Raw genomic sequence first — 25356 nt, 5'->3', positions numbered from 1 at the left:
CATCTTATTCGCTCCGATGGATGCCGTAAAGTCTGGGGTATATTTATCTCGCCTCTCCTTTTCTCCCGCTATCAGCTTTAGTTGCCCCATATAGTGGCCGCGTCTTGACACGTCCACATCGTGAACGGCGACTTTGGCTGCCAGCGTCGTCCATTACGCATTCAGTGCCCTTCGCTGGGAAACCGATCTGCGCCGGCAGTTGTGCCATGCATGCTTTGAGCCCCCGGGCCGAATAGTGCGCGGTGGCCGTCACCTCGGCTTCTTTCTCGAAGCGGCTTCTTTGGCGCGCTTTTTGTGGGTATGCAGCCTCCATTCGCGGGCTGAGTGTGCGTATAAGGCTTTCCTTCCTATTCGCGTCTCGCCACCGCGCGTCACGTTTTTGTGGCTCTAAAGCAGGCAGGTGGCTCGGTGTGGCCGTCCCTTCCCTGCGTGGCCCATTCACGTGACTATCGAGCCCAGATCTGCGCCCTTCTTCGCTCTCTCTTTTAGCGCGCTTCTATCTCTGGCGCGGCCGCTGTTGGCGGTCACGCGCGCGCCTTTTCTCAAGTGCACAGCCGCTCCGTTTCGTGCGGGAAGAGGATGAAAAAGCGCGGAGCTCAAAAGTTTGCGTGCGTGTGTGCGTGTAGGCTTGAAATAGCTACGTTTACACATGTGCCGCACACTATATGCCGTACGATGCGGTAGAGGACGCATTGGATTCGGTCTTTCATGTTGAGCGCAGTATGTTGGGTGCTTTCGAAGTGTGCGTGAGTGCGTGCGAACGCGGGAAAGTAACTTTCGTTTTTAAAGCGAGAGCTCTACTCCTCGGGGTACAACTTCCGATTTCGATGTGGATGAGACAATGACCTTCAATGCCTCACAAGGTCAAGTCGCGAACTTGACTGCGTGGTGGTATGGCCCAAAGGACTGAGTTAATTGGAGGGACATGGGAGAGGCTTTTGCCGTGCAGTGGGCGTAGTCAGGCTGGTCATGATGATATGGCCCAAGCTATGGTAGTATGACCACGTGATCATATGGCCATTGAGTACGTGACCTTGACCTCTGACCTTGACGTTTGATTTAAGACAGTGGGCACTACACCGACAGTGACCTTCAATTCCTCACAAGGTCGAACCGAACTTAACTGCGTGGTGGTATGGCCCTAGCTACGGTAGTATGACCACGTGATCATATGGCTATGACCATAGGGTAGATGACCTTGACCTTTGACCTTGAGATTTAATTTGAGACATTGGACATCATGTACCACCTGGTTCTAACCTCAGACTAACCCAAGTTACTTTACAGACCGTAAAACTCCTCACCTTAGTCAAGCCACAGCATGACGGTGATGAAGCCCTTCATATGCAATAATAAAACACCCAAACCAAGTGAGCCGTGTCTCACCATGCTTAACAGAGCTTCCGCTCGCATAACTATAGGTCCAAGCCATGTTGAACCACAGCCATATAATATATATTTTTTTGTAACTATGATACTGGAAATCGCTCGGCCATCTTTAGCAGTTGCACGCTGTTTCACGATGCTTGCGCACGTTCTGATTACAAAATGTTTTTCTTTGGTTTTGTTTTCTTCCATGTTGCCTTTTCTTTCTTCTCACATTTCTTGCTGTAATCGCCTCCCCTCTTTCTTGCCCCCTTTTTTCCTCTGTCATTTACTTTTCCCTCGTTTTCCTGTAGCCCTACGTAACAGCCCGAAAACTGTGGTTTGAAACCGTAGCTTACATATTTTGCTGTATGCATAGAGACCTAGGAACCACAAAGAATGAGGAATTTTTTTACAAGTGGCGGAGATCATGATGCCAGCAATGGGAATACGCTGTAGCGCCAATGCACTCCAGCTGGTAGACGCGGAAACTCGTGCGGTTTACAACTAAATGTGCAGAAAAGTAAATAAGGACGGTTAACGAGACTTTACGTGCCCAAGCAGCACTATGAAGGGAACTATGAAGAACGTAGTGCTCGAGGCATCAGGATTATTTCTGACACCTCGGTTGTTCTTTTATTTTTTAACGCAAGTAAATAATGACGCGTTGACACTGCCAAGGAGGCTATTTTAGGAGCTTATTTTCAGGAATTCAAGGATGTGGGGCCGGCTCGTATGCATGTTGTGTTTATGGGCACGTACGTACGCCTTGCACTTAATTTATTTAGAGAGTCTGGTTTTCAGAGGTAATATTTGTGTTCGTGAGTTGAGTGGACAGAATACACTAGGAGAGATTCGCTGGAATAAGGTCTCCGGCGCTAGTGCGGCATGATGTTTTTTTAATTTTTTTTTTGTCCTGCAGCCGGGACGTAGTGTGGCTGACGATGACGGTGATGATGACGATAGCGATGGCGAATATGTGCCGCCCACTGAAACGAGACAAATAACTACCATGCAGCATTGGGGCTGCTGTAGGTAGCGTAGCACGTCTCACAGCATTGAGCGGGCTTTGTCCTGGAAAAAAGTTTGCCGCATTGAGTCAGCTGGTTTATTTTTTTTATTGTTCTTTTTGCAGGGGAGGGAGCGCGCGCATGTCCCCTCTTGCGTCAGTTTTGTTAATTGATCAAGCTGCTTTACGTGGCAGCACAATTTTTTTTTTCCGGCGAACTCGCATGCCGTATAACTTTTGCCCACGACTGCGCATGCGCGCATTGCACAGAACTTCGCTCCGGCAGGTGCTCAATGGCTCTCCGCGGCAGTGAGACGCGTCCGCCTTTTTTTTTCTTGTTTCCTTCTTTCTTGCGTATTTTCCCTGCCTCCCTAAAGCCCACCGTATCTGCCCCTGGAAAACTATAGTCTTCTCCGGGTATCCGGGTACATGCGTTTCATCTCTGCTAGTCCGTTAACATTTCTTTTTCCCTCTCCCTTCCTTCGTCTCTAAGGATGGCGCAGTTGGTATAAGGCATCTTCGCAGGCGGCGACCCCGCTCCAAAGCGGCTTCGTTAGTCTCGACTAATTGGGCTCCATTGTCGAAGTCTCTTTCGGAACTCGCTTCACGCTCGTGTGTGCCGCGGGCCCGGCGAGGAAAAATAAATGGAAGAGGCGAATGCACATAAAGCCACTCCTTCCCGAGATATGCGTTTCCCGGATCCAAGCTCGAGCTCATGATACAGCCGCATTCACTCCGGTTCGCGGCTGACGCGGGGCTCGTCTTTCGGTATTTCCAAGCCCACGCGGGAACCGTAGTCTAATCTGTGGGGCAGAAATGGCTGACGCTGCGGCCGTTTTCATGCTGAGTACGTTATTTTTTTTTTTCTGTTGTTCTCATAGTAAAGTCGATGCAGCGCAGCTTTTCAGCTGCGCGGTGAAATGAGAAACCCGACGTCAGACTCGCGTGGGCGGCTCGTCGTTATTGAATGTCGTGCGAGCCTGCGCATTCCGACCACCCACGTCGTATAGCGCCGCGTGCGAATAGCGCAGTCGCGTCTTTTGTTTCGGACATTTACGATGGCTCCGTAATTGCGCGTGACAGCGCGTTCGTAGATAACGCGTGTCGTGTTACCCGTAAATACGAGCTGCGCAGGCGCCATGCCGTCACGTGACGATGTCGTTAGTTCTTCCCTGGTATATAGAGGGTGTTTCACCTGAGATTTTAAACAATATTTAGAAATAGGCGTTTTGAGTTAGAAGAGAGCGTTTTGGGGCATAGTGTTGTCAGCGGTGAGTACAGCCGGCCAAATCTTTAGCTGTGACGGCCGCATTTTCCGTGCTCCTGCAGCTTGTGGCGAAGCAAACATGCGAAAATATCGATTTTTGGCACAGGCTCACCAAGCCCGTGCTTCATATTGAGCTTTCCGCAAGTTTGCTTCGCCACAAAGCGCAGAAGCTCACAAAAAGCGGCCGTCACGCAAGCCATCTAAAGATTTGGTCGGCTGCACATCGGAATGCAGCTAAAGCATGGTAACTAGCAAGCCGCTTAACTAATATTGAATAATTAACTTTTTTAATTATTACTGTTAGGCTCATTAATTACTGAGAGGCGTGTAGCCCACCTGTAATTAACATCCATATCAGTTTTTTAGAATTTCGAGGACGCTGTTATCTGAGGCGCTGTGGCCCAACAAATTCGGGCTGTTTCGACGAGTTGCGTGCACTGGAGAGGTTTCTTCGCCTGCAGGCCTATAGAAAGCGCACATATTTTTGTGTTGTGTAGCCAAAATTTGATGGGCCACTGCGCCGAGCTAGGGTAACCGTTTTTCCGTAATTCTAAAAACTGATATGGATATTACTTAAAGTGGGCTGTAGCCTCTCAATAAATAAGGAGCCTAACAGTCTCGCAATTTCTGAGGGCAGCAGAAGACGGAATCCCCACATAATAGTAACTGACTCGCAGCAGTCGTTCAGGAACAACGAACAAGGAAGAATAGGGAGAACTGCCCTGACCTTGCTTCAGAAGGCACCCCCCCCCCAAAAAAAAAAAAAAAAAGGGGGAAAGAGAAATACTGTATACTTTGGACACCGGGAATTGGTCATACTCAAGCATGCTAAGCTACTACTACAGAGACGGGAGTAATGAATTCCGCCCTACCACGTTCGAAACTAAAGAAGCTAGAAACTAGTGGATGAAGACAACTCCAGTCGAACACCTTTCCATGCCTGTTCTTACTGAACAAGAACAGCCCATTATGGTACCCTAACAGGTACCAGCCGTGTAAAACGGGAAGGTAACGATATATCGCACTACATGGGAGTTCCAAGAGTGAGACGTACGGTGTAAAGCATTAAACATTCCAACACGGAGCAGTTGGAAGCACGCTCGCTCACCAGTGATTCAGAAGACCCGGCAACTCTTGTCGACCGAGCCTGCAGGGCGGCAAGAGTTATGGGAGCCCTGGACTGAGGGCTCCTCCCATCGACCTTCTCCAACTCGAGAGCAGATAAGAGCAACAAAGCTTTAAAGGCGGTAGCTCTTACTGCTTTCATTTGTCAAGGACGCATCTGCCTGCAATGAAGGTCAGATTGATCAGAACGGTTAGCACGTGACCACACTACATCGCATAGCAAGTGGGCGCGTAGCGCCTGAATTCATCAATTCATCATCATCATTTATTGTACTCTTAAAGATCCCGTGTGGGACATTACGTAAGATACCTTTACTTTCTTATGTACTTTCTGTACTTTCTTTCTTTGACATCTTTGCCCCGCCGCGGTGGCTCAGTGGTTACGGCGCTCGGCTGCTGGCCGGAAAGACGCGGGTTCGATCCCGGCCGCGGCGGCTGAATTTCGATGAAGGCGAAATTCTAGAGGCCCGTGTGCTGTGCGATGTCAGTGCACGTTAAAGATCCCCAGGTGGTCGAAATTTCCGGAGCCCTTCACTACGGCGTCCCTCATAGCCTGAGTTGCTTTGGGACGTTAAACCCCAATAACCAAACCTAACCTTTGACATCTATACTTTCGATCCGTTATATATGTGCCAGTATAGCGGCCATCCAGGTGAGCACCCCCACCCCCCGCCTTCCTCCCTCCCCCCCCTCTCCCCATTATCAAACGATTCGTCGTGTTGTGATGCACTTGTTTATAAAATTGATTAACTGATATAACGAGGAAATAATATACCGGATATAGCGAAGGTGGCTGTAAATCGCAATAGTAGTGCAAAATCCACGGTGTAGATGGCGCTGCTCGTGTCTATAATAAATAAAGAAAAGCTGAGCATGGTGGCAATTGCCACCACCCCGTTTCAACGGGGGCGCTTCTATCCATCCAAGTGATGTTTTCGGAAAGAAAACATCTGCGGAGGTTTGTATTTGGTCTTCACGTTTGCTGAGCACACTGATATAAACACTCGAAGCTCCCGTAGCTAACGCTCTTCAGTTGAACACTGAGGCGGTAGCTGGCGGAGAATTTTTTTGTTGTGCGAACTCTATTCTATACACTCGTACAAAGCTACTCTTTTCGGGGGACCGACCGACCTGTTTTTCTGAACTCCGCCATTTTTGCTTTCACGATACTATGTCGAATAAACGGCCCAATCACATGCAAACGTTTTTTTTTTTTTAAAGTGAATCTGACTTCTCGCTGAAAACCCTACATAAACGTATACGGTATCACGGCTCAGAAACAAAGCTGGGTGTCGGCCGCTGCTGCTGTCGTTCGCATTCCTGTCGCCAGAGCGCAACGAAGCGAGGGGGGCGTACACGCGCCCGAACAGACGGCCCGTGGCCTCCGAGATCTGGATCGAATTAAAGAGGGAATAAAAAGAAGGCGAGAAGGAAAGCTGTCGCTCGCGCGCCCGCGCGCTTTGTCCTGACAGATGCGATCGCATCGCGGTGACCGCCGGACGCGAGCAAACGAGGCGACGCGCTGGCATCGCGGGCCTTCTCTCCTTCCCTCCCTCTCATACTGTGGAAGACGGATTGAGACCGATTTCCTCTCGATGGCGATATCGAGGGCCGCCGTACGTCTTCGCGGGAGAAGAAGGCTTCCGAAGGAAGAAATAAAACGCGAGGAAAGATGGGAGGCGATGTATATATACGACGAAACGGCCGCGTCATGCAGCGCTGGCTGCAGCCTCCGGAAGTGGGTCGCAATGGGACTCTCTTCCGTACAAATTCGTCTCGGCCTTATCCCGCTGTCGGCAGAGGGCCATTTGTGCGCGCGCACCGATGCCCGTATGTGCGGAGGCACATATGCCGGCGGGGATTTTTTTTTCTATGCTTCTTGTTCTTTTCGTCGTGCGTCCACATCTGCGTCCTTTTCGCGATACGCTCAGGGCAGCCGGACTGGCTGTAGTTGCCCCCTTGTATAGCTGTAGAAACGGTACATATTTGGTCTTTTTTATTTGTTTGTTTGTAACTTGCCTACGCAGGGCGAGGTACCTCGGCCTTTCAGATGCTCTCGTTTCGACGCCCTAAACTATTGAGCGTGAGCTCGTGCGCGTCTCCACAGAACACCAATTAAAAAAAAAAAACATATCATAAATAAAAGGTCTCCAAAGGCAGCCTACTATACCCAGTGTGCTGTACAATAAAAGCTCCAAGTTGTCAAAATTCATCCGCAGTTCTTCACTGGGGCGTCCCTCATAATCGACGTGTAGCTGGATTATGACCAACTACCATACCATGCCATACCATACCGTACCTTAAAGGGAAACTGCATAGGTTTTAGAAATCAATAAGCTTAAGAAGGTCGAATGTGTAAAACTTGCTGGTAAAGCATTCGAAGTCTTTTTGGGCTGACACTTGAAATAGTGAAGTAATCGCCGATTAAAATCCGGACGCCCTTCAAGCTTCTCCGCAGCGCACAGCGCACAGCGCCAAGTGGGGGGCGCATGATGACGTCATCGAAGGTATCGGTACTTTTCCGACGCACAAACGCCTGCTTTGAAGAAAAAAAACCAGCGCCACCGAAGGCGAAACCGTACCGAGAGTTGTTTAGCAGCGTGCAACGCGTCAGGGCAGGGTGTGGCTGACGACCGCGGTAATTTGAAATCATACCTTCCGTGACGTCACGCCGAGTTTTCCTGCACTCCTTCGGTGTATTGTAGAGAAGCGCAAATTTCAATCGTCGATTACGTCACTATTTTAATTGTTAGTGCAAAAACACTTGGAATGCTTTACCTACAGCCTACATAGATTCAAATCCTTGAATATCGCGAAATTCTCAAAAAAGTGCTGCAGTTGCCCTTTAAGCTACCTTACCGTACCTACCGTACCGTGCCGTACCGTAAAACCTTGGTTATTGTGAAGTTATTTCTATTCCTGTAATTTTATATTTCACTTGACCAATCACACAGTGTATACGGGCTACAAGTACGATTCCCTATTGGCCGTCTTGTTAAGGGATGCCACTCTAACGGTTCCGGGATCCGAATACAGTGGAGGGATTTAGCATACCGGAGCCGTACTATAGCTGAGACGTATTACTGGTTCTGCATACAATTGCTACGCATGCGCCGTTGCAAGCGCATGGCTGTGTAGAACCACGGCGCGTGCGCAACAGGCGTACGTACACTCGCTATACGTCTTCGTACATTCCAGAGATTCGAGAACATCCGAGAAATTGGAGAATACTTCTGGAATTTTAATCCATAGCAGCATATTCTTTCACTTTGACACCGAGAGTGTGAAGTTCATTTGCTGCTTTTTTTCCCGAGTTCCTGTTGGTAATATTGTTTTCCATTGTCGCTTGTTTTGTCCTACCACTAGTACTGTTTCATGTGCACCGGTTTTTCCACGTTCTTGTTGGCCATTTTAGCTTTTAGTTTTCCATTGTCACTTGTCTTGTTTTGTTTAAGATCAGAAATTAAACGCAAAAGTGTGTGCCGTGTTTTCTTTCGACTCGTGCGCTTCTGCTTTGCAAGGGAGCTTCCACGGTAGGTGGTTTTTGGTTTCCTGGGTGACGTGTCTATTGTTCTGAGGTGTTTCCTGCCCGTCACCTCACTCGCCTGTAATCTGTGTGCTGATTGTGGATGGTGATTTTGTTCTTTAGTTCTTTCCTGGTGTTCGGCTTCTGTGATACGGCTGTGTGCTGCGTATAAATGCAGGGAGTGGTGCAGTAAACCTCAGTTGATAGTTGGCGCCTGTCCTGTTGCTTCACGTTCCTTCTTTAATTTCTTTGGAGGAGAAATTGTAGAGGCCTGTGTACTGTGCGATGTCGGTGCACGTTAAAGAACCCCAGGTGGTCGAAATTTCCGGTGCCCTCCACTACGGCGTCTCTCATAGCCTGAGTCGCTTTGGGACGTTAAGCCGCATAAACCAAACCAAACCAAACCTTCTTGTCCTCGTCCCATTTGCGCATTTCTCTTTAAAACATGTCCCCGCCCATGTCACTGCGCGTGAGCTGGAGCCGTCCGGTAAACCGGAATACGTCTCCGTTTGTACGTGCCCCATTCGAGACGTTTGCTCTACGGCTAAACCATCGCAGCGTCCCGCACTCGATTCCTAACACTTGCGCAGCGCCTCGCATTTTGGATATCCGATGTATGACACTTCAGTGTCGCTTGCCTACTTATGGCGGAAGTGGATTTTTAATTTCTTTTTGTTTTTTGGGGAAGGGGCTTTTTCTGCGTTCTATGAGGCGGAACATATCAAGGTGGTTACACCTGTGAAACGCTACCTTGCTTGATTGACACTTTTAGTCTAGTCTTACTGGTGGCCGAGGGCGCTGTATTGGGTCCTAGCCCTTTATTATTGCCGGCAGCTAAAAACGAAACGCCGCACGAATAGCATGGCAAAGAGGTAATAATTATCCGTAAACCACGAGCCCGACAGCTCAGGCGATACAAAGCCTTCCTTCCGCCTTTTTTCATTTGACACTTTTCTAATGCAAAAATGCAGTGCACACAATGTGCCGGGATATGCAGCAGGAAGTGTACATTTGCCGCGCACAATGCGAGGGCGTCAGGTGTGCGTTAACTGCCGTCCCAGAGGAAAAAAAAGTGTAAAGAGCTTATTTCTCGCACGGCCGCTTTTGTATATGCAAGGTGGGCGGACGTCAGGCGGACCTGGATGCCGGATCATAAACTCGCCATCTTGCGTATATCTTCACACAGTATACAGTAGGGAAATGTCTCAGGAGGCAGTCAGATATAGTCAGTTCCGTGAAGCCACTAACTTTTTTTTTTGTGTGTTGTGATGGTTGCAAACTTCTCTGTCCTTTTCATTTTCGCCGAGATAAAGTTCAACGACCTTTCCTTGTACTCCGGAGCCGCTCCTCCACCGCACCACACTCGCGTAGTTATACGGAGGCGTCATCGTCGTCGTGATGAAATTTCGACCGCTGGCTGTCACCATCTCGTCGCCGTCGGCTGACTCGAGTCTGTGGAGCGAGAAAAAAAAATAAAACAAAAGGAGTTAAAATGCCGGCGGGGGCGCTGTATATCAGTTGGTCGCCTGCCTTCCTGTCAACCGAGGCGGGGACGATATGTGCGTTACAGGAGAGTCTGTAATCTCGCGGAATATGGGCGCGGAGATTACACCGTGGGTTGTGGGAAACGCAGCTTTACCCGTGGTGTGTGTGTTGTACCCCGAGCGAGCTGCGAGGTGCTCGCGGCTCATGCATATGAACGCGCGGGGCTCCCGGGCCCTGCCTCGTCGCTGTGCCGTCGGCGAGGAACGGTGGTGCAACAAAGGGGAGTATATGGGAATGAAGATAGACGGCGCGCGCTGCAGTTGTGTGCTAACAAGACTTGACTATACTGCTGCTCGGAAGCGGCCCCTTCCACCGTCGTGTTCTGCTGCGTGGGCGCGAAATGAACGTCCCTTGTCGGCCTTGTTTGCGCGAACTTGCCGCGGCGTCGGAGTCGCTTTATGCGGACTCCCCCCACAGTCTTCACTTCTCAAACATCTTCTTCCCAGCTGTCCATGGTAGAGAGAGGGCGGGAAGATGGTTTATTGACACACACACACATAAAGCGAACAAGGGAGGGGAAAGCGCCCCTTGCGCCCCTTGTATACTTTATTCTGTATTTTGTTATACTTGTGACTTGTGATGTTATGGTCTGCGGAGCTCGTAACTGATCGCCCTTTAATTTTCTGGTTGCAGCGTCTCATCTCAGCCTCCGGAGGCGAAAGGTGGAACTAATTAGTGAAGACGGTGAACTTCGCTTACAGGAAAGGAGATATTGTGCTCGTTGAAAACCGCGTAGATACTATCATTTCACGGGAGTTTGATGACCGATCAGTGGTGTAATGGGGACGTGATGTTACAACCAGGCTGTTCCTTTCAAAGCGGCCTTTTTTGCCATAATACGATGCCGCTACCTTTTACATTGGCCAAAGTCCCTCACAAGGCTGTCAGTATGAACGGAGGGCGTCATTGAGTCAAAACATGTGAAGTGTCGTGTGGCATAGCGCGAGACGGCCGCGTTGCACGGAAGGACAGCGTCAGTCGCAGCAAACCGTTTTCAGTGTGATCAACGCCGGGCACTATAGTATCCCGGCTACCAGGTCGTTGTTTCACGTTAACTTCAATAGGTTCCGTACTTCGTGCGTCGCAGACATGCGTCAGTTAGTGTGCGTTTGAGGTGAACAGTATTCCCTGAAACTGTTCGAAAAAAAAAAGGGGGGGGGGGGGGGAATTGCTGCTTTAAGGCGTATCACGGCGACCTGCATATTACAGTTGCTCTGAAACAGCGAGGGAGGGAGGTCTTGAAGCTGCACTGGAGCGCCTGCGCTGAGCCACGGTAACGCGAGTGCTTGAGTGCGAGCTTCGTTGAAATTCGTGACCACGTGAGGCCTGCGACACGTACGAGAAAATGCAGAAACAGTGGAAGAGCGGACAGAACAATAAAAAAAAAAAAGAAGCGAGGTGTTGGTGGATAGAGCCAACGGTGGCGTCCTGGCCATCTTGCGTGATCCAGAAGGCGATGTGCTGTGTGCAGTTAATCTTTTTCGTTTTTTTTTATTTCTATCTCTCTCTGTTTCTATCATTTTATCCTTTCTTTGTCCCGAGTGGCCCTCGGCTGCCCAGATAATGGAAGCGAGCCGAGAACGGGTGCGGAGGGGGCTCAAGGTGCGAGCGCGCATACACTCCATGATGCTGTGTCACTGCGGTGGAGGTGAAGAAAAGGGGGGGGGGGGGGGGGGGGGGGCAGGGCGCGTCGCGGCGTTCTCTTTATAGGCTTCCTTGCGCGCATAGCCGGCGCGTCGCTAAAGCCCTGCCCGCCCCGGTGCTCCCATTTTTTTTTTTTTCGCTCGGACGCGTATTTTCGTTTTTTTTTTTGTCCTTCCTCCTTCGAGATGCCGGAGAGGAGCACGCGGGGGACGGAACTTGTGGTTCGCGAGAAGGTTTCGCTTTATTGGACGGAAAAGTAGCCAGAGACAAAAGAAGAAAACGGCCACCCGGAAGAAGAACGGACGATGCGTGAGCGTCGCTGCTTTAAATATTTTCCTTTGTTATTTTTTTCCCCAACTCCTGTCACCCTATAATATGGGCTTTTCTTCGCTTCCTTTTCTGATCCTCAGTGGCTCTGTCATCATCTTACCTCTTCTCATTTTTTTTTTCGGCATGCCCTGTTTATCTATTCTTTCCTATACTGAGTCTGGCAGTGACCGGGTGTCGTGCTTTCGTATAGTGTTTAATCTTTTTTTTTTTCTCGCATATGTTGGCTCTGCGCTCGCTTTTTTTGTTTTCCCATCTCGATTCCATAAAGGCTGCCAGCGTAGCTGGGCGCTTTCACTGTTTACTTAGGATCGTGAGGCTATGAAGGAGGGATAGGCGGGGACGTCTTTCTTATTCCGGCTGTTGCGACGGGCGAACACGACAAGGAAGGATGGCGTGGCTCTCGACCGACGCGGCAGAGCCGAGCGCCCTCTCTCTGTCCCTCTCTCCTCCTCTCTCAGATGGTGCTGGATGGTGGGAGGAGACATGACACGCGTGCGCGATGCGTAAAAACGCAGGCTGGAATGCTGGAAGAGCGCCTCTGCTCGTGATTTCGTATGCGCGGTTGTCGAGCTGTCTCCGGAGACATTGGACCACCGCGACTGGCTGCCGTGTGTCCCGATTTCTGCGAAGCCTTGAGGATTCCCTTTCTACAGCGATATTTGCATGTGACACATTGCCTATGGCAATAGCGATAGCTACGTGTGACGCATGGCGTCAGTGTCGTAATACGTCATAACGGGAAACTCCAACATTTAACACCTCTTATGCGGTATAATCGTGTATATAGACTCACAGGAAGTGTTACATTTACCTATAATGCAAGCGAGACTGCTTATCCACGATGTGAAGGCTCTTGTGAGGAGGGCAGGAGAGGGTGGTAAACTGTCGACGCCACTTTTCCGAAACATATACACACAGGAGACGCTGTGAGATACGTAGCGTTCTGAATATGCGCAATCGTTGCCCGCAGTGTCGCTGCGTATGCTAGCTCACTGCGTACGCCCATGTTATCGATGTCGCCAGTAAGGGACGTATAGTCGTCTTGATAGTGTGTCTGTCGTGATCGAAAGCCCTGCGACAGTCAGTCCTCGACAGTAGGTGCGATGTAGATGTGTGGTATGTCAACGGAGTCTACACTGTGAAGTTGCCAAGTGTCCAGGCCTCGTCGGTTGAAATCACATCGCCACATCAGCTCATCGGTCGCGACCAGCGGACAGAGCGCCAGCATTGGCGGTACCAGTTTACGTATACGAACGTCAAACCGATCCACGTATACTAATGAGCCAGGTGTGACGCTGCGATACTGAGTGTTGGTATTTTGTTTTCTCTCTCGACGGATGCCTGATTGGGCTTGCGTCGCTTTCCCACCTCGTCGTTCAGCCAACTTTCATCATTTTCTAGGGCACGTTCACGTAGGGGGCGAGGTACCTGCACAGTTGTAGCTCCTCTCCCTTCTCTGCTTGTGACGAAAGCTTTATTTTATATATATATATATATATATATATATATATATATATATATATATATATATATATATATATATATATATATATATATATAAAATAAAAGTGCCTGCACTCCGATGTCGTGAAGTGACACGCGGACTTCGCGTTCCGTTAACGGATACGTGTAAATAAGACTGCACAGTGGCTTTTCTGCCTTTCGGGTAACGTTCGAATAATGTTCTTTTCATCTTCTTTCTGTTTTTTCTTCTTCTGATAGCCCCTGCCCTTCTGCCCTTTCGTTTCTGACTCGAATCCGCATCTCGGCTATTTGAATACACATAGTCTTTCTTATTAAGTCGCGTTAGGATCGTTATCGCATTACCATTATATGATGAGCTGTAGTTGTTGCACGAGAGGATTATTAAGAAGCCAGTTAAGTTTGAATGGTTATTCTGAAATTGGTGCATACGCTTTATGCGCGGGCGTGCGCCTCATTTTCATAATTGCCTAACGGCCTGTTTCCGCGGCGCGGAACCGTTGAGAACGGATCGGCGTTTTACCGAACGAAACGCACGCGCTGGAAATGTTAAAGGAACTAGCATTGGCTTTATTCGCTTTCGACAATGGAGCAGCGAGAAACCGGCACTCGGAGTCGCCTGCTTCGGCGAATGCGAGATTAATTTTCCTGTCGGTCTGACTCTCAGTTAATATATAGTTAATGGGAGCAGCTGGAACTGGACTAGGAACACACTCACACCATTGGCGCTGTTCTCTTTGTGCACTGCCTATATAGCGCTGTTATAATTAAAGATGCTGGGAAGTTATTAGATCGCCAAAGTTTCGCCCTTGACTCCTAATTAATTGAAATTTCACCATTTTTTCTTTTTTTTTCTTTTTCAGTACCACGCGAAAGTGCCGGGCAACGCACGTGTTTTCCTTCCGTCTCTTGTACTCTGAACACGAATACGCCTATGTGGGAGTAAAAAATGGAGTAAGATGTTCTCTTGCGCACTTCATTTGATAAAAGGGAGTGCGCAAGAGGACAGCTTATACTCCCTTTTTACTCCTTTCTGTTTGGAGTGTATTTTGTTTGTATTTGCAGGTGTTTCGGCCGTGCAGTCAGGGACAAAAGTCTCCGGACCACGTGTTACTCAAACGAAGCTTATAGCTCTACTACCAGACAGCGGCTGGAGACCGCACTTGTGGAGATGAAAGAACAAAAAATCAACTTTTACCTCCACAAGTGTGGTCTCCAGCCGCCGACTAATAGCGGAGCTATCGGCTTCGTTAGAGGAACACGTGGTCCGGAGACTTTTGTCCCCGACTGTACATCTATCCTCTCATGGCTGCTGTGCACAGCATAGCATGCTGGCGTGCACGTAGCCTATGAAATGGCGTCTGTCCTCCGCTCCGTATACGACAGCTAATTATGGCACGACTCACACCGGCTGCCTCCGCATGTGTGTGACAGAGAAGACCGGAGTGACCTTCTCGGCCGGCCTGCGTTTGCGTTGCTCACACGATGCAGGCGCCAGTGTGAAGGGTAGTGGCGGACGCAGCCGTCTGTTACGGGTTGCTGTGCCTCTTCGTTTCTGTGCTGGTGTTCAGTCGGGCGAAAAAACAAGGGCGAAATGTGTCCGTGAGCTGTTTCCGCGAAGCGAACTGGGATAAAACTTTATATATATGATAAGGGATTTAGCAAGATATACAATAAATAGAAATCTAAAAGGGTCATTCAGGGCTATCAGTCGCACTGTAACTAGGCTTAATATAGCTTAGTTTATGGGGTTTAACGTCCCAAAGCGACTGAGGCTTTGAGGGACGCCATAGTGAAGGCCTCCGGAAATTTCGACCACCTGGGGTTCTTTGACGTGCACTGACATCGCACAGCACACGGGCCTCTAGAATTTCTCCTCCAAAGAAATTCGACCGCCGCGGCCGGGATGTAACATGCGTCTTTCGGGTAAGCAGCGGAGTGCCATAAACACTGAGCCACCGCGGCGGCTAAGCTTAATATAAGGTTCGGCTTTAATTATTCGCTCTGGCATGCGGAGCCTTTGTAGGGAGGCGACTTTGTTCCCTTGCCTGATTTGCAGCTGAAGGGCGCTTAACGTAGGGGAAGTCGCATTTTTATTGCGGAACATCGCAGCTGCATGCATGCGACTTGTCTAACCGTGCATTCTTCGCAAGCCGGCCTTGCCACACGCTCAGGATGTGTTCACCTCAACTGTTTGCGAGTCACTACTGTAGCATCAGTAATGACATCCAGATTAGAATACGAAGTGAACCGACAGCAAAAACTTATTCCGGTTACGTTTCACTCAGCTCAAGGAGAAAAGGGGGCTTGCTAGTTTGTTTCTGGCGTTTCTGGCAATACATGAGCACTTGCCAATACAACTGGTTATAATAAAGGTCATCCGACCAAGCATATAGCGCTGAGCAATACTTGGTGAACTAGCGAGGCAGCTACACAATTTGGGTACATCGTGTCAAAATTCGAAAAGCATGCAGGCAAAGCAACGTTTCGATTGCACATAACTAGTCAAAAAAGCCAAATTTTGTCGAACTGAAGCGCCAAGCGTAGCGGTGTTTTCTAAATTTTAAAAACTGATACGGCTATTACTAACGACCGGCTACAAATTTCTAATTGCAACTAGGCGGCTAACTCTAATAGTTAAAAAGTTAATTATTAAAAATTAGTTAGCCAGCTTTCTACTTGAAACGATTCACCGGTTTTCTGGTGTCCACCAGCACTGGTAATACTATGCTGGAAAAACCATATTTGAACTCACAAAAACCTATTTCTGAGAATTAGTCTTTCCTGAAACACCTGGTATACAGGGGGTTTCACCTATGACTTTACACAGTTTTTAAAAATAGGCCTTTTTAGCCTGAAGAGCCCTTCTTTCCAGCAAGCATTATCAACGGTGTAGTACATGAGAACACAGTTAAGACGTGCCAACTAGGAGGCTGGTTAACTAATATTGAATAGTTAACTGTTTAACTATTACTTTTATTTTATTTAATTATTGAGACGCATGTAGTTCACTATTACTTTGCTGTAAGTAATATCCATATCAGTTTTTAGAATCTTAGAAACGATGTTGCCTTCGGCGCTGTGGGCCAACAAATTTCGGCTATTTCTCTGAGTTCAGTGCACTGGAGAGGTAGCTTTGCCTGCAAGCTTCTCGAAAGCGCCCGTATTTTGGCGCGATGTAGGCAAAATTTGTGGCACAGCGCCGAAGGTAAACGCGCTTTCGAAATTCTAGAAACTGATATGAATATTAATTACGGTGGGCTGCGCGCCTCTCAATAATTAAGGAGCCTAAAAGTAATAGTTAAGAAGCTTATTCAGTATTTGCTTTTTAAAAGCTTATTCAGGATCGAACCCGCCGAAAGACGCGGGTTCGATCCCGGCCGCGGCGGTTGAATTTCTTTGGAGGCGAAATTCTAGAGGCCCGTGTACTGTGCGATGTCAGTGCACGTTAAAGAACCCCAGGTGGTCGAGATTTGCGGAGCCCTTCACTGCGGCGTCTCTCATAGCCTGAGTCGCTTTGGGACGTTAAAACCCATAAACTAAACCAAACCTTATTCAGTATTTGCAAACCAGCGTGCTAGGTAGCACGTCTTAGCTGTATTCTGTTGCGCTACACCGCTGTCAATGCTATGCCGAAAAAAGCGGTCTTCTTGCGCAAAAAAGAAACATTTTTTAAAAATTGTGTAAAGTTTAAGGTGAAACACCCTGTATATGGGTCCTTGACCCCATATCGGTGAGACCGAACACGTGGCCTTAGTGCTATTTGGCCAATCTGCCTTTGGTCCATTAAAACCATCATCATTATCATCACGGGACTGCTTGAATACGCTCTATGCAGTGCCTTATCTAGAAAGTAGCGGGTGTGGTAGGCCTGCCATTCCGTGTGTTGGTTGACACGCGACGCGGCTCTTAGTTGCGAGCGCCAGACGAGCTATAGAACAACCGTTCGTGGTTTGCTTCGCGTTGTATACACCCGTTATGCTCTCCACGAGGGCTATTACGCAAACTATAGTGGGTGCGTGCGGCCGAGGCGGCAGTGATCGATGCGGGGCAGTCGCACTGCGGGCTTGAGCAATGACCTGCCGCACATGTCTGTTCTCCAGCTGTCTCGTTTCCTTTTCTTTCGTTCTGCCTCTTTGAGCAGGTATATACGGTTGTTATACACAGTGGCTGCGTTCGGCGAGTGCGTGGGAGAAGCGGGTCTTTGTTTCAAGGTGAACCGCTTCATTGTGGCACTCATCCGGAAAGATGACAGCTGTCCTTTTCGTTTGAGAACTTCCACACCCTGTCGGTACAACCTGCTAAACCAGACGCCGCGCCTGGTCTCGGTTTTGGTTTGAGATGCCGTGGGAGTGTGAGGTGTTTTATGCGTGGTGATAGTGAAGTACAGAGTTGCATAGAGCCGCCGCGGTGGCTCAGTGGTTATGGCGCTTGGCTGCTGACTCGAAAGACGCGGGTTCGATCCCGGCCGCGACGGTCGAATTTCGATGGAGGCGAAATTTATAGATACTCGTGTGCTGCGCGATGTCAGTGCACGTTGAAGAACCCTAGGTGGTAGAATTTCCCGGAACCCGTCACTACGGCGTCCCTCGCAGCGTGAGTCCTTTTCATGCAAATTGCGCCATCAGTGGTGTGGTGAAAGACGATACAAAATCTCTTCCTTGTCTTGAAAAGAGAGCAGCATGAATCGCGAAGAAGCTGCGACGCACACTGCTAAGTCCGTTTAGCGGGAATGGATTATACGAATTTCTCGACCTTACGGGCGAATGGAGATGCTCCAGGGGATGCTCGTTGTGAAAAACGGTGTCCGTAATATACCAATTTTGGTATGGCGTGGGGTGGGGGGGGGGGGGTGGGGGGGGGGAGGCAAAGAGGGACTTGTTTTTTTTTTTCCTCCTGTCCGCTACTTGTGGTTTTCATACGCGTCCTTGACTTGCGGTCTCTATGAAATTCTTTGGTCAGCTTTGAAATCTAAGCAGTTCGACCAGTGGTATGCGTTGACATCATTGCGAAACCGCGACAGACTTCGGGAAAAGCGGTGGCTTCGCTATAACCGATGCTTTCGCTGTACTCGGTACGCTATTCTGACAAGCTGCAAAGAGAGCAGCCGCAAATACGCATCATCCGTAGGCCGCTCCCCACTTCTAAAGAAATCGGCGTCCGGAATGCGCCGATTTCGCTAGAGGCGAGTGTTCGTTGTATCGAGGTAAGCGCGGCGCCCCACTGTCAAGAGCGCGCCGCCACTCCCGCGGCTTCAAGAGCGGCGCGCGCTTCTCGTTTGAACAACGAACCCCCCGGCGACATGTGCGCGGCGGCGGCGCTCCGAGCTCCGAGGCTGGCGCGCTGCTCTCTGCCCGAGGGCCTTCGGGCGCCGTAGTCCCCGCCTCCTCTTCTTCCGGCGGCCAAGCCCAGTGCCTGCGCGCTCGCGGTTCACTCCGGCCGCCACCGCCGTCGCAGCCACCCCGCGCTCCTCTCCCGCTCTCGCTCGGCGCTCGGCCCGCGACCTGCTGTGCGCCGTTGATCTCCGACTCGACGCCGCGTGCGATACCCTGACTGCGTGCGTGGCGTCACCGCTGCCTCATATCGACGCCGGTTTATCATCCTCCTACCCCTTCTCGTTCAGTAACGATAACCGCGTTGTTTGTCTTCATCCCTCCGCCCCTGGCACTCCTGTCAAACTCCGCATCTCGTGCGGGAAAACTTGGAAGAAGGACGAACTACTTGTTAATCCCAGTTCCGTTGGTTTGCGGACTTTCCCGACTGCTTGCGTAGCTCGTGTGCCATTGGAGATTGCTGTGTAGCACCTTGCCGTCGACATCTCTCGTGATTTTTTTTTTTTGTTTCTGATCTGTGCGTTACGCCCGGATCTGCGTCTGTGATCGCGCAGTGACTACGACCGAAGGCCTCTCTGGACACTGGTGACCGTCGCCTATCCAACTACTCGCCTGCCTATTCCTTGCCCTTGTTGCTGCTTCTTCGGAGTGTCTCTTGCGTGCGCGCTGTGAAAGCGACCTAGACCGGAACGTTAGGCGTCCCTGACCGCTTCTTCACCAGTCCGGGGGCATCGTCCGCCCGCTGAGTTTCTGTTTCAGGTGAGTTCCGTGCTTGGCTCACTTTACTGCATTATATATTTTTTTTTGCGTATCGTTACTGCTCTTTAGGAATTTCTTTTGCGCTGTTTCCACTTCGCACATCGTTACCTGTTGTCCGTGCAAATGCGTGCCTTTTGTTTCCAAGAGATATCTCTCGCGGCAATCCACTAGGAGAACGTAGTTTGATAAAATGAAATATTTCTCTTCTAACCAACCCTTACACCGCATAGCTGTCGCGGGAACCAGCTGGATGGTTTTCCCAACCCGTACTTTGCACTTGAATACGTCATGCCCCATTCAGTACCGATTGCTGCGAAGCTCTCTGGGCAAGAACACACTGTTGAATGCTTCGTATTTCGAGATTTATTGCGTCCGACACTAACCGTATGACGTTGTCAGTTGGTTGGCTTGGCGTTTTAGAACGACTGGCTTTGCCTTGCGCTGTGGTCATAGGCTTTTTTGTTCTTCTTGCCTGGGCAAATTTGGTATGGACTGTGAAGTGACCTTCCGAAATGCCCACCTTTCTGCATTCCTATACCCCTTCCGTCTACGGTTTGGCACGGGGCGAAAATTTTCCTTCCATAAGGTAGACAGCACGGAACACGTCAGCATTAAATGGCACTTGCCAGACTGCGCATTTATGAGCCACGTATTAATGAGGCTTTGAATTCTAAATGAGACGCCGCATATGCGCGCTCGGTCTTCTGTCGACGTGTTGCAATCGTTATTAATTAACTTGTGCTTCGATATTACTTAAGTGCGTAGTTTTTCCGACGTACGACATTCGTCATGCACTTCAGGAAGATGACATTTAGCCTCTGCTTCGTGGCACATTTTCAATTATTGCCTTACTTTTGTAAGCGCTGTTGCGCAAAAAAAAAAAAGAAGCCTTACAGCTGAGCTGGAGCGACGTATGTAATTGAGCTGCCTTAACCCAAAACTGTTTTTTTTCTTTTCATTATTATTAAAAGACCGTTCATTCCTGGTAGCGAAGCGTGTCCGGTCGATGGCGTAGCCGGCCCACGACCTGTGGATGCGCGTCGTTTCGAAGACTAGCAGTTGCTGGTGCGACATGTATAGTTTTCCCCCTGGATGAAAACAAAAAAGAAAGTAATGGAACGCTGAATAGAAGTGTGCTACACTGTACGGCCGTCGCTGCCTCCATCGAAAAACGGAGAGCCGACATGTACGGGCGTGCGCTTGACATTTAGCTGGATGGATGCGAGCCCGAGCTGAGATTAAATTCTCCGCGGTGCGCACGTGTGTTCTGTTGTCTGTGACAGCTGTGCTCTTTTGGGTTGAGCTACGCGATTTTCTAAGTGATCTGTCACTCGCCAATTGGACGCCAAAGGTGTGACGTGGAGTTCTCTTATACGGAGTGGAAGGTTTTGTTGTCACGTCTATAGCGCGCGCCGCGGTAAACTGTTTGCCATTTTCTGTGAATTCAGTCCAGCGTGTTTTCTGGCGCAAGTGCTTGTTTGGATTACTTTTCCTGCGTATTGTTGCGTGGTGACCCTCGTTCACAGCTCTGTTTTACATGCGTTTAGTTGTTGCGCAAAAAAAAAAAAAAGAATTTGAGGCGCTCGCGCTGGGCGCCCACGGTCGCTCCTTATTATGACACTACTTATACGTTTACGAGTGCTACAGGCTGTTTTCATTGGCTCGCAGGCGACCTTGCTTGTCTAAGCCTTCAATCCACCCTCTCATCTTATCCTTGCGTTTAGTCGTCGTTCTGTGCACTCGTCTTTGTACGTATTATATCAATGTCGTGGCTATGAACCGTGTAAAAGTAAATTCGTGATGCGTCCATCATCCTTCCCGCAGGAGCGCTGTGTAACACGTTTCTTCCACACAAAGGGTTGTTATAAAATTGGTTTTCAGGGAATTGAAGGCGCAGTAACTGACTCACTTCTCTGTGGACACCTCAACCGCGCCGCGGGTGAAGGGATGGAGTTGGGAGTGAAAGCAGAAAGAGAGAAAGTGGTGCCGTAGTGGAGGGCTCCTGAAGTAATTTTCACCACCTGGGGATTCTTACCGTGCACTGACATAACACACGGGCGCCTTTTGCCTTTCGCCGCCACCGAAACGCAGCCGCCGAGGCCGGGTTTGAACCCAGCGCTCTAACCACAGAGCCACCGCAGCGGGTATCGACGACTTCTGGAGAGGGGTATAGAGGGTTAAGAGGAAAGGTGCAGTGTTTTACTCGGACTGGACACCTAAACCGCGCCGTGATGAAAAGAAGGAGAGGGTAAAAGAGGGGGAAGGGATGTCTTACTCCTGCGTTGATGGGTCCATTGACCTCCAACAAGTTACCTGTGCACAGGACTGTTATGTCGAAGCTCGGTGTCGCAGTCAGCGTGCAGTGCAGACGCTCCTGCGATTTCCACCAAACTGTCGCGAAGGGTCTGTCGCTTTACGTAACTGTAATCGGTTATACACACGCGCGATTCATTTCTTGACTCTGGTACTTTTTCTCACGCAGGCACGTTTTTTAATTTAAAACCGTCCGCGCATTCCCTCTTTCCGTTTCGCCTTCAGTCCCAGCTGTGTATCATCCTCTTTATTGTTTGTTTTAACGCAGTGCTTGTTTTGTTTCGGGGCTCATAAACGTTTCCTGCTGTGTGCCGTCTGGTCTTCGTTGCTGATGCATGCGCTTTGTTGCACTATCTGTTAGACAGCTGTACTCGGTCATATCTTCCCCCCGTTTGTTTCTTTTCATATTAATCCACACTGCCTGTTGCGCTATACCATGGCTGTTTTCCGGGTCGCTTCAGCCTGTTTTTTTTTCGATTCTCTTTATAGTCACCGAAATCTTCCAGCTGTTGCTGTCAAAGAGAAATTGGGTTGGCCTGAAGCATATACGCCGGCGTGCCTCGGTGCTCACTGTACAGTTTTCTGTCACTCAACGCAGGGGGTCACTTCCTGCTGTGCAGACTGTGCTTAAAGCCTCCATAGAACTGGGACTGTAATCTAATAACCATTCGTCCGCGTCTTGATTTCTTGCGTAACTTCTTTTTTTTCCCTGTCGTTTCTCTAGCCTACAGCTGGACACGTTATTTGAACCTCTCTGCATTGACGCACGGTTGTGCCATCGCAGGGCTCTTTATGGTAATTTATTTGGATTTTTCGCGGCTTTTATGCCAGAAGTAGGAGCTGAGTAGTTGCGCTTCCGCTTGCCGTGGAAGCTCTGGGGCCGTGGGCGTGACGCAATCCTGGCTTTGATAACCTGGCCGCTGCGCACGCAAAGAATGCACGTTTAGGGTACTTTTATTGAACGATGATATTCAGTGGTGTTGCCTTCAATTGACAGTTTGGAGCGCCGTCTCTCCCACGAGCGCATGTGTTCACCAACAGAGATGCGTGCCCGCCATCGGTGCGTTAGCTTCTGCAACGTGTCGTATAATAAAGAAGAATGAGGGTGACTTTCCTAATGAAGGCGACAGTGGTGCACATCACTGGTGACCCGCGCGTCTTTCATCTGAGGGATAGAGGGTGTGCATCCTTAGGGCAAAGTGTGCACGCTTCTGTCGTTTCTTCACGATAAATAAAAGTCGCTAGTCTGATGGCTCGAGGTCCACGTGTAAGGTGGCCGAAGCAAAACAACTTGCACAGACTGTACAGACTGGCGGCGAAACGGCACCGAAAAGTGATAGGCCGCTGAAAAAGAAGGAACGTCAGTGTCCGCACGAATGTGTGACTTCTTCAGTTGCATGAGTTTATGAGCAACTCACTGCCTATGAGGTAAGACTGATCGAGATCCGGGTGTATCTAAAATAAAAAATTGGCTGAAGGCTTAGCTTGGTTAAGCCTGGCTGATTGCGAAAGCAATAACACCTGGCTGCGCTTGGTTCTGCCGGTAGTTTCGTTTCTCGAATTCACGCGTAGCAGACCCGAACTCGCCAACTCTTATCTCTTGTTCTTCACGTCGCTGAGCCACGATGTCGCATTCTCGAATCACCACAATGCTCTGCTCTTTCTTCTTGGCTGTATACTGCACTCTTCTTTTAGCAAGCCGCTCTTCTTTCTGTTCCGGCGTTTCTTCCGCACGGCGTTTTCTTCTCTTGTGATTATATCGCTCCGCACTGCTCATAGATTCTTCTTCGTCATTAAGTAAAATGAATTTAATTAATTAATTAAATTAAATTAATGAGCCTCTATTGATGAGACGATGGAGCTCAGCTCTCCTCTCTGCCCAAGCTCTCCTCTTGTCGTGACGTCACGTGGTAGCGCGCCGCAGCTGCGCCGGAGCGAAGGATGAGCCTCCATCGATGAGACGAGTTGGGCCCCCAGCTCTCCTCTTATCGTGACGTCACGCGGTCACGTGGTAGCGCGCCGCAGCTGCGCCGGAGCGAAGGATGAGCCTCCATCGATGAGACGAGTTGGGTCCCCAGCTCTCCTCTTGTCGTGACAACATGTGGTCACGTGGTAGCGCGCCGCTGCTGCGCCGGATCGAAGGATGAACCTCCATCGATGACAGAAAAGTGCAAGCAGTATTGCTTTCGCAATAAAAAGAAAGTAAAACCCGAGCCGTCCAAGTTAACCCGAAGCCACCCAGCGCATAATTACGCATGATGTTCGCTACGGAGTGCAACTTGCAGATATGTTAAAAAGCGTGAAGCGGGTTCTTTCTGTTGTCGCTAATCGTCTTCTTTGTGTCCTGGTATTCGCATATCGCTGTGCCTTATCGGTGACCCCCCTTCCTTATCTTTCTTGTTCAACCTGTTTTCGTCTCCGCCGACCTTCAGCTTTTCGTCTCTCGTTTCGAGATGCTCGTGTACTGTTTTCCGCAATATCTACCCGTCGTGGTGTCTCAGTGGTTGGCGCGCTTGGCTGCTGAGTCGGAGTACCCGGGGATCGAACCACCCGGCCGCGTTTCGATGGAGGCGAAGTGCAAAAAGCTCCCGTGTGCTGTGCAGTGTCGGTGCTCGTTAAATACGGCGCATCTTTCTTTGTTCTTTCATTCCCACCCTCTCCCCTCACTGCGCGGTTGAGGTGTCCACCGAGAAGTCGGACTGTTGTTACTGCGCTTTTAATTTCCTCGAAGTCCGTCTGACGCGCGCGCGCTGTCTGCGCTGTCAGGGCTCTCGGCTTTTGCAGCTCGCTCGATCCGGCGGGGGTTGTGTGCAGGGCGCACACATTTCCTGCATTCTTAAATGTTCTCGTTTGCAGCCAAAGCCGACGGAGCAGCTGCCGCTGCTGTGGCCGCTGAGGCGGCGACATTTGTGTCGCAACACCAGCCTCGCCAAGGGAGGCGTGCTACGCAGACGGGCGACGTCATTGTGCTTTGTTCGTGCTTTCGACGCGGTAACAATTGCTCACCTATAGCATGCGTATATAAATAGAGTATCGTCTCACAACTTGTCGTTTTCGCTCACCTCGCGCTTGTTTTCTTTAGCTTGCTTCGTGAGAGCGCTTTGTTTCTCTGCCTCCCTTTAAGTGCGAGCTTATTTCTCGCACCCCAGCTGTTGTTTCCTTGCGCACGCATCCATATGCGGGCTTTTGTGCCGTTCTTATATACGGAATCCGCTGTCAGGTGTTCGCACAAGCCTGATGAAAACGCTGAACCCGTATTTCTCAGCCTGTCACTGCCTTCGTTTTAGGAGCGGATGGCGATTCTCTTCGCCGATAGGATGCGAAGTTATTCTCGTCTCAGCGCTAGCTTCGAGGTCGTTCTATAGGCTGCTGAGAGCTTGGTTGAGGTCGAGCATGCTCTGACTTTACAGCTACCCCCAGAGCCCAAGTAAAGTGTTCTTAATGGGTAAATCGTAGATAATTGCGCTCCTTATGCGAGAGCATTATGTGACTTGCCGCGTCAGCAAAAAGAGTCCGCAAATTTTCTCCGCATGATTACATCGTTCTCTGAAGATAAATGTGCGAAAGTGTGATTGTGACAGATAGGGTGTGATAAAATGTTGCCGTGGAAAAAATTTGGTTGATGAGGTGTAATTAGTTAATGAATTAAACGCGAAAA

General features: G+C 49.6%; 1 protein-coding gene across 2 annotated transcripts in view; it reads left to right on the top strand.

Annotated features, from left to right (window-relative positions):
- LOC149363250 (protein-tyrosine sulfotransferase 1-like) overlaps positions 1–25356 on the top strand; it is a 249801-nt gene that overhangs the window by 48103 nt on the left and 176342 nt on the right. The window contains exon 1 of one of the 2 annotated variants that reach the window (XM_089573397.1): positions 18509–19385. The exons of the other annotated variant lie outside the window; for it this stretch is intronic. The gene's annotated coding sequence lies outside the window, so the exon portion shown is untranslated. Of the gene's footprint in view, positions 1–18508; positions 19386–25356 lie in introns of those variants that run through there. 2 annotated transcript variants of the gene reach the window in all.

This window comes from Amblyomma mixtum, chromosome 2 (genome assembly GCF_055824585.1).
Source record: "Amblyomma mixtum isolate Tamu chromosome 2, ASM5582458v1, whole genome shotgun sequence".
In the NCBI taxonomy this organism is placed as follows: Eukaryota; Metazoa; Arthropoda; class Arachnida; order Ixodida; family Ixodidae; genus Amblyomma; species Amblyomma mixtum.
Note: the sequence above shows the minus strand (reverse complement) of the source record. Positions and strands in the feature narration are given on the sequence as shown.